Raw genomic sequence first — 11,779 nt, 5'->3', positions numbered from 1 at the left:
TGACAGCAGTATGCATGATAACTTGCTTATCAATTGTTCGCTCCAAATTATCTGATCTGTATGAATGGTTACATTAGTGTAGAATATATCCAATGCCAATGTTTTTTTAGCTCTGCATTCTTCTTGTACGTACATGCTGTCCTTTATCAGTGTACTTATAATGACAGGTAGTTGTTCATGTACCATCACTCTGCAGCTTATTTTCCTTTGCCCTCCATTTTCTACACATCAGATCTGTATTTACTCTTACCATCAGGTTGGTACTGAAGAAGTTTAGCTGTGCATTGCTCTTGGTTGTACCTTTTGCCTGTATCGCTGCACTTACATTTATAGCTACTTGGTTATGTTGCATCACTCTTCATCTTATCTTAAATATTCTCCATTTTTCGTATATTATCACATCTATATTTACTCTTAACAAAATGTAGAATAAAGGCAACGCTTATGAAGAAGATTATATGGTAAACTTCTTGAATTGCCCCCCCCCCGCCAGCATGCACAAGGCCTTTATAGAGCCTGTCTTCACCAATAATGTAAGTTTGTGCATCTCAAGCCTTCAAACTTTGTTGTATATATTTGGTTACGCATGACTGCAACAGCTGTTTATTTTTGGTGTTTGCATCAAATTGCATGTTTAAAGTTTATTATGTAGTTCATAAACAAAAGTTTGTCCTTTCTCAATTTAAGTGTTCAGTTGTACAACCAGTTCCTTATTCATACCATGTAAATTAAACTATACAGAGCAAGTGATCTTCTTTTGCACTGCATGTATGTTTCTGTTCTTCATCCGTAATCCAGTGGTGTGGTGAACCTACTACTACATCACAATGTCATATTCTGCAATGTCTTAACTATGAACAATGTCATATCATTCTACTACTCCCTCTGTCTGAAAATACTTGTCATTGAAATGGATGTATCTAGATGTATTTTAGTTCTAGACACATCCATTTTGATGATAAGTAATTCTGGACGGAGGGAGTATTATTTAAACCGTCTCTTTATTTTCCAATCTGAAATGGGATAAATTGATAGCACACTAATTATTGATACTTATGAGTTCATGATCTGTAATCCAGTGGTGTCGTGAAGCTGCCAACTCCTTCACAATGTCAGTTCCTGCCATGTCTTGACCTGAACAATACCATATTGTGTTAATGCAATTTTAAACTGTGTCACTTTATTCGTCAGTAAGAAATGTGATGAATTGTCAGCACTAATACTTTTATGTGCAAAACCTGTCATCTGTCTGCTTGTTTATCTTTCAGAGTGAGGAAGATTTAAGTGTTGAACAAGCACAGTCTCATCATCTTGCTCAGCTGCTTGCGCTGCAGCTCCCCAGCAGGGCTAACCTTTCTTGAACTCTATTGAAGTGCTGTTGGTTTTGTATATTATTTTGTCAGCGTGTTTATTTGCACTGGTGGCGATCTTTGATGCCCAGTGTATGTAATCTGCTGTCTGCTTGTGCTTTATTATCATAGTGGCGAACTTTGATGCCCAGTGGATGTAATATGCTGTAATTTCTTTATTGTATAGTCTAGGTTTTTTCTTATTCACGATGTTGCAGTTATTTTACTATATATATATCCTGTCTTCGTAGTAAACCGGCCAAACCGTAAAATTACGGTACATAATTGGGTCGTCATGCCATCACGATGTAGGTTGGGCCTGAAACGTGCCGAATAGCTAACGGGCCGGCAGCAGCCCGAAATGAACCCCGGCCCATGATTGTGCGAATCAAATCACGGGTTTTTAACAGGCCAAAATTGTCTCGGTCCTTGTTTGGCCCAATCAGATATCGGCTGCGAGCAGGCCGGATGCAAACCGGGCCGTAGTTAGGCCCAACTATATGACGGGCATTTAACAGGCCGAAATTAATATAGGCCCGAAATGTTAAATGGGTCCTTAAGAGGCCAAAACTAATGTCAGGCCGAATTACTAAGTGGGCCTCTAGCAAGTGGGCCCAAAAGCATAGTGTCCAGTTGACGGGCCGAATCTTATATGGGCCATAATTGAGCCCATAGCCTCTTAAAGGGCCGTACCTGATCTGGGCCGTAATTTGGCCCAGAATGTGGTAGGCTTTTAACGGGCCGGATCTCATATGGTCCACTATTAGGCCCGGAACGTGGCAGGCCATTAATGGACCGGATCAAATATGGGCCGACATTTGGCCCAAAACATGGCAGCCAGTTAATGGGCCGGCCTACTAGGGTCCTCAAATTCTTGTGGGCCTACAGCTGGGCCGACCCATCAATGTCGGCGAAATCTCGTGGGCCTTTAGCCAGGCCGGCCCATTATGATCCGCAAGAATCTTGTGGGCCTTTACCTAGGCAGGCCCATTATGGCACACAAAAATCTTGTGGGCCTTTACCTGGGCCGACCCATTATGGCCCGCAAAATCTTGTGGGCCGTTAGCTGGGCCAGCCCATTATGGTCTGCAAAATCTCGTGGGCCTTTAGCTGGGCCGGCCCATTATGGTCCGGAAAATCTTGTGGGCCTTTAGTTGGGCCGGCCCATTTAAACTTGATGGGACGGTCCACGTGTCAACTTATCATAGGCGCGTCTCGCCCATTGGATGAGTGACACCTGTGCCAGCGCGGACCTGACACGTGTCTCCTCCAGCCAATGATGATTTTACACGTGGAAAATCCCCATTGGTCGGGGCTGTTGACGGGTTATCGGATCCAAAACCCGACCCGATAGCTTAACGACGTTCCGTTACGGTGGATGCCACGTGTCGGTCACCCTTGATGAAAGCACTTCTGTGACGCGTGATTTATCGTGATGGAAGTGGACACTTCCGTGATGATAATTTTGGTAATGTCATGGAACACTTCTACGACAGCACAGGTATGACTATCTTGATTCTGTCATAAATTTGTCATGGATGTAAATGCATGACAAAAAACGCGACCTACTGTGACAAACACGTATCATCACGGAAGTGTATTTTTTGTAGTGTATCTTATGGAAAAGAAAGATGCTAAGCCTAGACTCATTAGATGGGTTCTCTTGCTCCAAGAATTTGATTTGCATATTATCGATAGAAAGGGAGCTGACAACCCCGTTGCAGACAACTTGTCTAGGTTAGAGAATGTTCTTGATGACCCACTGCCTATTGATGATAGCTTTCCTGATGAACAATTAGCGGTCATTAATGCTTCTCGTACTGCTCCTTGGAATGCTAATTATGCTAATTACATTGTTGCTAAATTCATACCACCTAGTTTCACATACCAGCAAAAGAAAAAGTTCTTTTATGATTTAAGACATTACTTCTAGGATGACCCACACCTTTATAAAGAAGGAGTAGATGGTTTTATTAGATGTTGTGTACCTGAGCATGAACAGGAACAGATCCTACGCAAGTGTCACTCTGAATCATATGGAGGACACCACGCTGGAGACAGAACTGCACATAAGGTATTGCAATCTGGTTTTTATTGGCCTACTCTCTTCAAAGATGCCCGTAAGTTTGTTTTATCTTGTGATGAATGTCAAAGAATTGGTAATATTAGTAGACATCAAGAAATGCCTATGAATTATTCTCTTGTTATTGAACCGTTTGATGTTTGGGGTTTTGATTATATGGGACCTTTTCCTGCCTCTAATGGTTACACACATATTTAAGTGGGTAGAAGCTATTCCAACTAGTAGTGCTGACCATAACACTTCTATTAAAATGCTTAAAGAAGTTATTTTTCCGAGGTTTGGAGTCCCTAGATATCTTATGACTGATGGTGGTTCGCATTTTATTCATGGTGCTTTCCGTAAGATGCTTGCTAAGTACGGCGTTAATCATAGAATCACATCTCCTTATCATCCACAGTCGAGTGGCCAAGTAGAGTTGAGCAATAGAGAACTCAAATTAATTTTGCATAAGATTGTGAATAGATCTAGAAAGAATTGGCCCAAGAAACTTGATGATGCATTATGGGCCTATAGAACTGCATACAAAAATCCTATGGGCATGTCTCCGTATAAGATGGTTTATGGAAAAGCTTGTCATTTACCTCTAGAACTTGAACATAAAGCATATTGGGCTATTAAAGAGCTCAACTATGACTTCAAACTTGCCGGTGAGAAGAGGTTGTTTGATATTAGCTCACTAGATGAATGGAGAACACAAGCCTATGAGAATGCCAAACTATTCAAAGAAAAAGTCAAACGCTGGCATACAAAAGCGTGAGTTTAACGTAGGTGATTATGTGTTATTATTCAACTCTCATTTAAGATTTTTTTTGCAGGAAAACTTCTCTCTAAATGGGAAGGTCCTTATGTTATGGAGGAAGTCTATCGTTCGGGTGCCATAAAAATCAACAACTTCAAAGGCACAAGTCCGAGGGTGGTGAACGGTCAAAGAATTAAACATTATATTTCGGGTAATCCTATCAATGTTGAAACTAATATTATTGAGACCGTAACCCCGGAGGAATACATAAGGGACACTTTCCAGAACGTTCGAGACTCCAAAAAGTAATAGGTATGTGGTACGGTAAGTAAACCGACTCGAAAACAATTCTAAAGGCAATTTTTATCAGTTTTGGAATATTTAAGAATTTTAGGAAGAAAGAAGTAGTCCGGAAAGGACACGAGGCCTCCACGAGAGTGGGGGCGCGCCCACCCCCACTGGGCGCGCCCCCCTGTCTCGTGGACACCTCGTGTGCCTCCTGGACTCCGTTTTCTTGCACGTTACGTATTTTGGTCAGTAAAAATTCATTATATAGTCTCCCTGAAGTTTTGACCACCGTATCACGCAAATATCCTCTGTTTTCGTTTCAAGCTGTTTTCTGTTACAGATCTAGAGCAACATGTCATCTCAAGATTCGGAGGGAGAAAGCTATGTGGCTGATTACCTTGCAGACCCTAAGGTCTATGGAGGCTTGGACCATAGTGGATGGACTACGGAGGAAGAAGAAGACTATGAGCTTAAGGGAAAAGAGGAAACAAGTTCAGACGAAGACGAAGTTCCATTACCTCAACCGGGGGACATGCATGTGGAGTTTAAAAAGTCAAGCCTACCTGATAGAGCAAATAAGCCAAAGATCGAGTTTATTCCTTTTCGTCTCTTGCAGGAAAATAAGCAAGAACTATGCAAAAGAGTATTAAGCCTTGAGCAGGAGATCGAGGATTTGAAGGAGCAAAATACTATACTCAAGCGTAAATTGAGGAAGATGAATGACAAGCCTACATCATCAGCAACTCCTACTTCTCCACCTCCGAGGACATAATCACATGAGTACGGGCACTCCCCTTGGCAACTGCCAAGCTTGGGGGAGGTGCCCCGGTATCGTATCACCATGACATTCCTATCTTTATCGTTCTATTTAGTTCGATCCTTTTAGTAGTTTCTTGATTTAGTAGATTGAAGTTTTGATATCAAGTAGCTTTGAGTTTTGCTTTGTGATCTCTTTATGTAATCGAGTCCATGAGTTATCTATAATAAAGATTAGTGTTGAGTCAAGGGCTTTGCTATCTTGCTATGATCTTGAGGAAAATAGAAAGAATAAAAAGAATAAAAGAGTTCATGTTGATCTTATGGATAGTGATGACTTCACACATAGAAAGTATGAGGATTAAAGGTTGTTGAGAGTTGATAAACATAGTTTTGGTCATCGTTGCAATTAATAGGAAGTAATAAGGAAAGAGAGGTTTCACATACGAATATACTATCTTGGACATATTTTATGATTGTGAGCACTCATTAAGTATGACATGCTAAAAGAGTCGACGTTGGACAAGGAAGACAACGTAATGGTTTATGTTTTCTCACATCTCAGTTAAAGTATATTGTCATTGACCTTACAAACATGTTGAGCTCGCCTTTCCCCCTCATGCTAGCCAAATTCCTAGCACCAAGTAGAGATACTACTTGTGCTTCCAAAATACCCTCAAACCCAGTTTTGCCATGAGAGTCCACCATATCCACCTATGGATTGAGTAAGATCCTTCAAGTAAGTTGTCATCGGTGCAAGCAATAAAAATTGCTCTCTAAATATGCATGACTTATTAGTTCGGAGAAAATAAGCTTTATATGATCTTGTTATGGAAGCAATAAAAGCGACGGACTGCATAATAAAGGTCCATACACAAGTGGCAATATAAAGTGATGTTCTTTCGTACTAAGATTTTGTGTATCCAACCCTAAAAGCGCATGACAACCTCTGCTTCCCTCTGCGAAGGGCCTATCTTTTACTTTATGTTCCTACCTTATGTTTTTACTTTATGCTTGAGTCAAGGTGATCTTCACCTTTCCCTTTTTCATTTTATACTTTGGCAAGCTCCTCGTTTTTGAAAGATCATGATATATATATATCCAATTGGATGTTCGTTGGCATGGACTATTATTGTTGACATCACCTAAAGGTGAATACGTTGGGAGGCAACACAATAAGCCCCTATCTTTCTCAATGTCCGGCTGAAACTCCATAACCACAAGTATTGCGTGAGTGTTAGCAATTGTAGAAGATTATATGATAGTTGAGTATGTGGACTTGCTGAAAAACTCTATTTTTGACTCTTTGTGATGTTAGGATAAATTGCAATTGCTTCAATGACTGAGATTATAGTTTGTTAGTTTTCAATGAAGTTTCTGAACCATACTTGACATTGTGAATTGATTGTTACTTGAGCATAAGAATTCATATGACAAAATCTATATATGTTGTTGTTATAAGAATGATCATGATGCCCTCATGTCCGTATTTTATTTTTATCGACACCTCTATCTCTAAACATGTGGACATATTTTTCGATTTCGGCTTCCGCTTGAGGACAAGCGAGGTCTAAGCTTGGGGGAGTTGATACGTCCATTTTGCATCATGCTTTTATATCAATATTTATTGCATCATGGGCTGTTATTACACATTATATATTAGTACTTATGGCTATTCTCTCTTATTTTATAAGGTTTACCATGAAGAGGGGGAATGCCGGCAGCTGCAATTTTGGCTGGAAAAGGAGCAAACATTGGAAACCTATTCTGCACTGCTCCAAAAGACCCGAGACTCCATGAAACTTATTTTTGGAATTAATAAGAATTATTGAGCGTAAGAAACACCTCAGGGGGCCCACACCCTGGCCAAGAGGGTGGGGGGCGCGCCCACCCCTACTGGGCACGCCCCCTATCTCTTGGGCCCCCTGGTGGCCTCCCCGGTGTCCATCTTCTGCTATATGAAGGCTTTTACCCTGGAAAAAATTGGGGGCAAGCTTACGGGACAAAACTCCGCCGCCACGAGGCGGAACCTTGGCGGAACCAATCTAGAGCTCCAGCAGAGCTGTTCTGCCGGGGTCACTTCCCTCTCGGAGGGGGAAATCATCACCATCGTCATCACCAACGATCCTCCCATCAGGAGAGGGTCAATCTCCATCAACATCTTCACCAGCACCATCTCCTCTCAAACCCTAGTTCATCTCTTGTATCCAATCTTGTATCCAAAACTACAAACTGGTACCTGTGGGTTACTAGTAGTGTTGATTACTCCTTGTAATTGATGCTTATTGGTTTACTTGGTGGAAGATCATATGTTCAGATCCTTAATGCATATTATTACACCTCTGACTATGAACATGAATATGCTTTGTGAGTAGTTACGTTTGTTCCCGAGGACATGGGTGAAGTCTTGCTATTAGTAATCATGTGAGTTTAATATTCGTTCGATATTTTGATGAGATGTATGTTGTCTTTCCTCTAGTGGTGTGCTACGTCTTGAGATTGTGTTGGTTTTCCTTGAAGAGGAAAGGGTGATGCAGCAATGTAGCGTAAGTATTTCCCTCAGTTTTTGGGAACCAAGGTAACAATCCAGTAGGAGGCTCCTCAGCAAGTCCCACGAACCTACACAAAAAAACAAAGAACTCGCAACCAATGCAATAAAGGGGTCGTCAATCCCTTCAAGGCCACTTGCGAAAGTGAGATCTGATAGAGATAGTATGATAAGATAAATATATTTTTGGTATTTCATAATATAGATGCAGAAAATAAAGATGCAAATAAAAGTAGATTGGAAGCAAATATGATAAGAGATAGACCCTGGGGCCATAGGTTTCACTAGAGGCTTCTCTCAAGAGCATAAGTATTATGGTGGGTGAACAAATTACTGTCAAGCAATTGATAGAAAAACGAATAATTATGACGTTATCTAGGCATGATGATGTATATAGGCATCACGTCTACAACAAGTAGACCGACTCCTACCTGCATCTACTACTATTACTCCACACATCGACCGGTATCCAGCATGCATCTAGAGTATCAGAACAGAGTAACACATTAAGCAAGATGACATGATGTAGAGGGATAAACTCAAGAAATATGATATAAACCCCATCTTTTTATCCTCGATGGCAACAATACAATACGTATCTTGCAGCCCTTTCTGTCACTGGGTAAGAACACCGCAAGATTGAACCCAAAGCTAAGCACTTCTCCCATGGCAAGAAAGATCAATCTAGTAGGCCAAACCAAACCGATAATTCGAAGAGACTTGCAAAGATAACTCAATCATACATAAAAGAATTCAGAGAAGATTCAAATATTATTCATAGATAAACTTGATCATAAACCCACAATTCATTAGATCTTGACAAACACACCGCAAAAAGAGATTACATCAAATAGATCTCCACAAGAGAGGGGGAGAACATTGTATTGAGATCCAAAAAGAGAGAAGAAGCCATCTAGCTAATAACTATGGACCCGTAGGTCTGTGGTAAACTACTCACAACTCATCAGAAGGGCTATGGTGTTGATGTAGAAGCCCTCCATGGTCGATTCCCCCTCCGGCAGAGTGTCGGCGAAGGCTCCAAGATGGGATCTCACAGATACGGAAGGTTACGGCGGTGGAAATTGTGTTTCAGGTGCTCCCTGGATGTTTTCGGGGTACGTAGGCTTATATAGGAGGAAGAAGTACGTCAGTGGACGCCCGAGGGGCCCACGAGACAGGGGGGCGCGCCCTTTAGGGGGGGGAGCCCTCCTATCTCGTGGAGGCCTCGGCTGCTTCTTGACTTGCACTCCAAGTCCTCTGGATCACGTTCGTTCCAAAAGTCACGCTCCCGAAGGTTTCATTCCGTTTGGACTTCGTTTGATATTCCTTTTCTTCGAAATACTGAAATAGGCAAAAAAACAGCAATACGGGCTGGGCCTCCGGTTAGTAGGTTAGTCCCAAAAATGATATAAATGTGTAAAATAAAGCCCATAAACATCCAAAACAGGTAATATAATAGCATGGAACAATCAAAAATTATAGATATGTTGGAGACGTATCAAGCATCCCCAAGCTTAATTCCTACTCATCCTCGAGTAGGTAAATGATAAAAGAGAATTTTTGATGTGGAATGCTACCTAGCATAATTCTCAATGTAATTTTATTTATTGTGGCATGAATGTTCAGATCCAAATGATTCAAAATAAAAGTTCATATTGATAAAAGAAATAGTAACACTTCAAGCATACTAATCAAAGCAATCAAGTCTTCTCAAAATAACATGGCAAAAGAAAGTTCATCCCTACAAAATCATATAGTTAGGCTATGCTTCATTTTCGTCACACAAAGATGTTCACAACTTCTATACCTCCGATGACAAGCCAAGCAATTGTTTCGTACTTAAATAATCTCAAAAAAATTCAACCTTCACGCAATACATGAGCATGAGCCATGGATATAGCACTATGGGTGGTATAGAATAATGATGATGGGGATTGTGTGGAGAAGACAAAAAAGGACAAAGTCTCACATTGACGAGGATAATCAATGGGCTATGGAGATGCCCATCAATTGATGTCAACATGAGGAGTAGGGATTGCCATGCAACGGATGCACTAGAGCTATAAATGAATGCTCAACAAAAGAAAACTAGTGGGTGTGCATCCAACTTGCTTGCTCATGAAGACCTAGGGCATTTGAGGAAGCCCATCGTAGGAATATACAAGCCAAGTTCTATAATGAAAAATTCCCACTAGTATGAAAAAGACAACTTATGAGACTCTCTACATGAAGAGCAAGGTGCTACTTTGAAGCACAAGTGTGGAAAAAGAGATAGTAGCATTGCCCTTTTATTTATTTTCTTTTTTTCTTTTTTTCTTTTTTTTCTTTTCTTTTTTTTCTTTGGCCTTTCTTTTTTTGGCCTTTTTTTTCTTTTTAGGCAGTGCTCTAATAATGATGATCATCACACTTTTATTGATTACAACACATGAATTACAACTCGAAACTAGAACAAGATATGACTCTATATGAATGCCTCCGGCGGTGTACCGGGATGGTGCAATGAATCAAGAGTGACATGTATGAAAAATAATGCATGGTGGCTTTGCCACAAATACGATGTCAACTACATGATCATGCAATGGCAATATGACAAAAGTAATGTATGTCATGATGATGATAAACGGAACGGTGGAAAGTTGCATGGCAATATATCTCGGAATGGCTATGGAAATGCCATAAATAGGTAGGTATGGTGGCTATTTTGAGGAAGATATAGGGAGGTTTATGTGTGATAGAGCGTATCATATCACGGGGTTTGGATGCACAGGCGAAGTTTGCACCAACTCTCAAGGTGAGAAAGGGCAATGCACGGTACCGAAGAGGCTAGCAATGGTGGAAAGGTAAAAGTGCGTATAATCCATGGACTCAACATTAGTCAAAATAACTCATATACTTATTGAAAAATTTTAGAAGTCATCAAAAATCAAGCACTATGCGCATGCTCCTAGGGGGATAGATTGGTAGGAAAAGACCATCGCTCGTCCCCGACCGCCACTCATAAGGATGCACAAGCCAGGTACACTTCATGTTTCAAATTTGTTACACAACTTTAACCATACGTGCATGCTACGGGACTTGCTAACTTCAACACAAGCATTCTTTAAATTCATAATCACCCAACTAGCATGACTTTAATATTAATACCTCCATATCTCAAAACAATTATCAAGTATCAAATTGATCATAACATCCGATTCACTTCCTATGATAGTTTTTTATTATACCCAACTTGGATGCTCATCATTCTAGGACCAATTTATAATCATAGAAAATACCATGATGTTCTAAAAGACTCTCAAAAATATATAAGTGAAGTATGAGAGACTAGCAATTTCTTCAAAATTAATCCACCACCGTGCTCGAAAAGATATAAGTGAAGCACTAGAGCAAAAACTATCTAGCTCAAAAGATATAAGTGAAGCACATAGAGTATTCTATCAAATCCTAAGAAAATAGGCTTATCCAAAAAGGTGTGTTACAGCAAGGATGATTGTGGTAAACTAAAAATCAAAGACTAATATAATACACGACGCTCCAAGCAAAACACATATCATGTGGCGAATAAAAATATAGCTCCAAGTAAAGTTACCAATGAACGAAGACGAAAGAGGGGATGCCTTCCCGGGGCATACCCAAGATTAGGCTTTTGGCTATTCTTTAATATATTGGGGTGCCATGGGCATCCCCAAGCTTAGGCTTTTGCCACCCTTTATTCCATAGTCCATAAAAGCTTTACCCAAAACTTGAAAACTTCATAACACAAAACTCAACAGGAAATCTTATAAGCTCCGTTAGTGAAAGAAAACAAAACCACCACATAAGGTACTGTAATGAACTCATTCTTTATTTATATTGGTGTTAAACCTACTGTATTCCAAGTTCTCTATGGTTCATACCCTTACATACTAGCCATAGATGCATCAAAATAAGCAAACAACACACGAAAAACAGATTCTGTCAAAAACAGAACAGTCTGTAGCAATCTGTAACTAACGCAAATTTCTGGAACTCTAAAA

This window comes from Triticum aestivum, chromosome 4B, assembly GCF_018294505.1.
Source record: "Triticum aestivum cultivar Chinese Spring chromosome 4B, IWGSC CS RefSeq v2.1, whole genome shotgun sequence".
NCBI lineage: Eukaryota > Viridiplantae > Streptophyta > Magnoliopsida > Poales > Poaceae > Triticum > Triticum aestivum.
The sequence above is the reverse complement of the archived record's forward strand: the minus strand, read 5'-3'. Positions refer to the sequence as shown.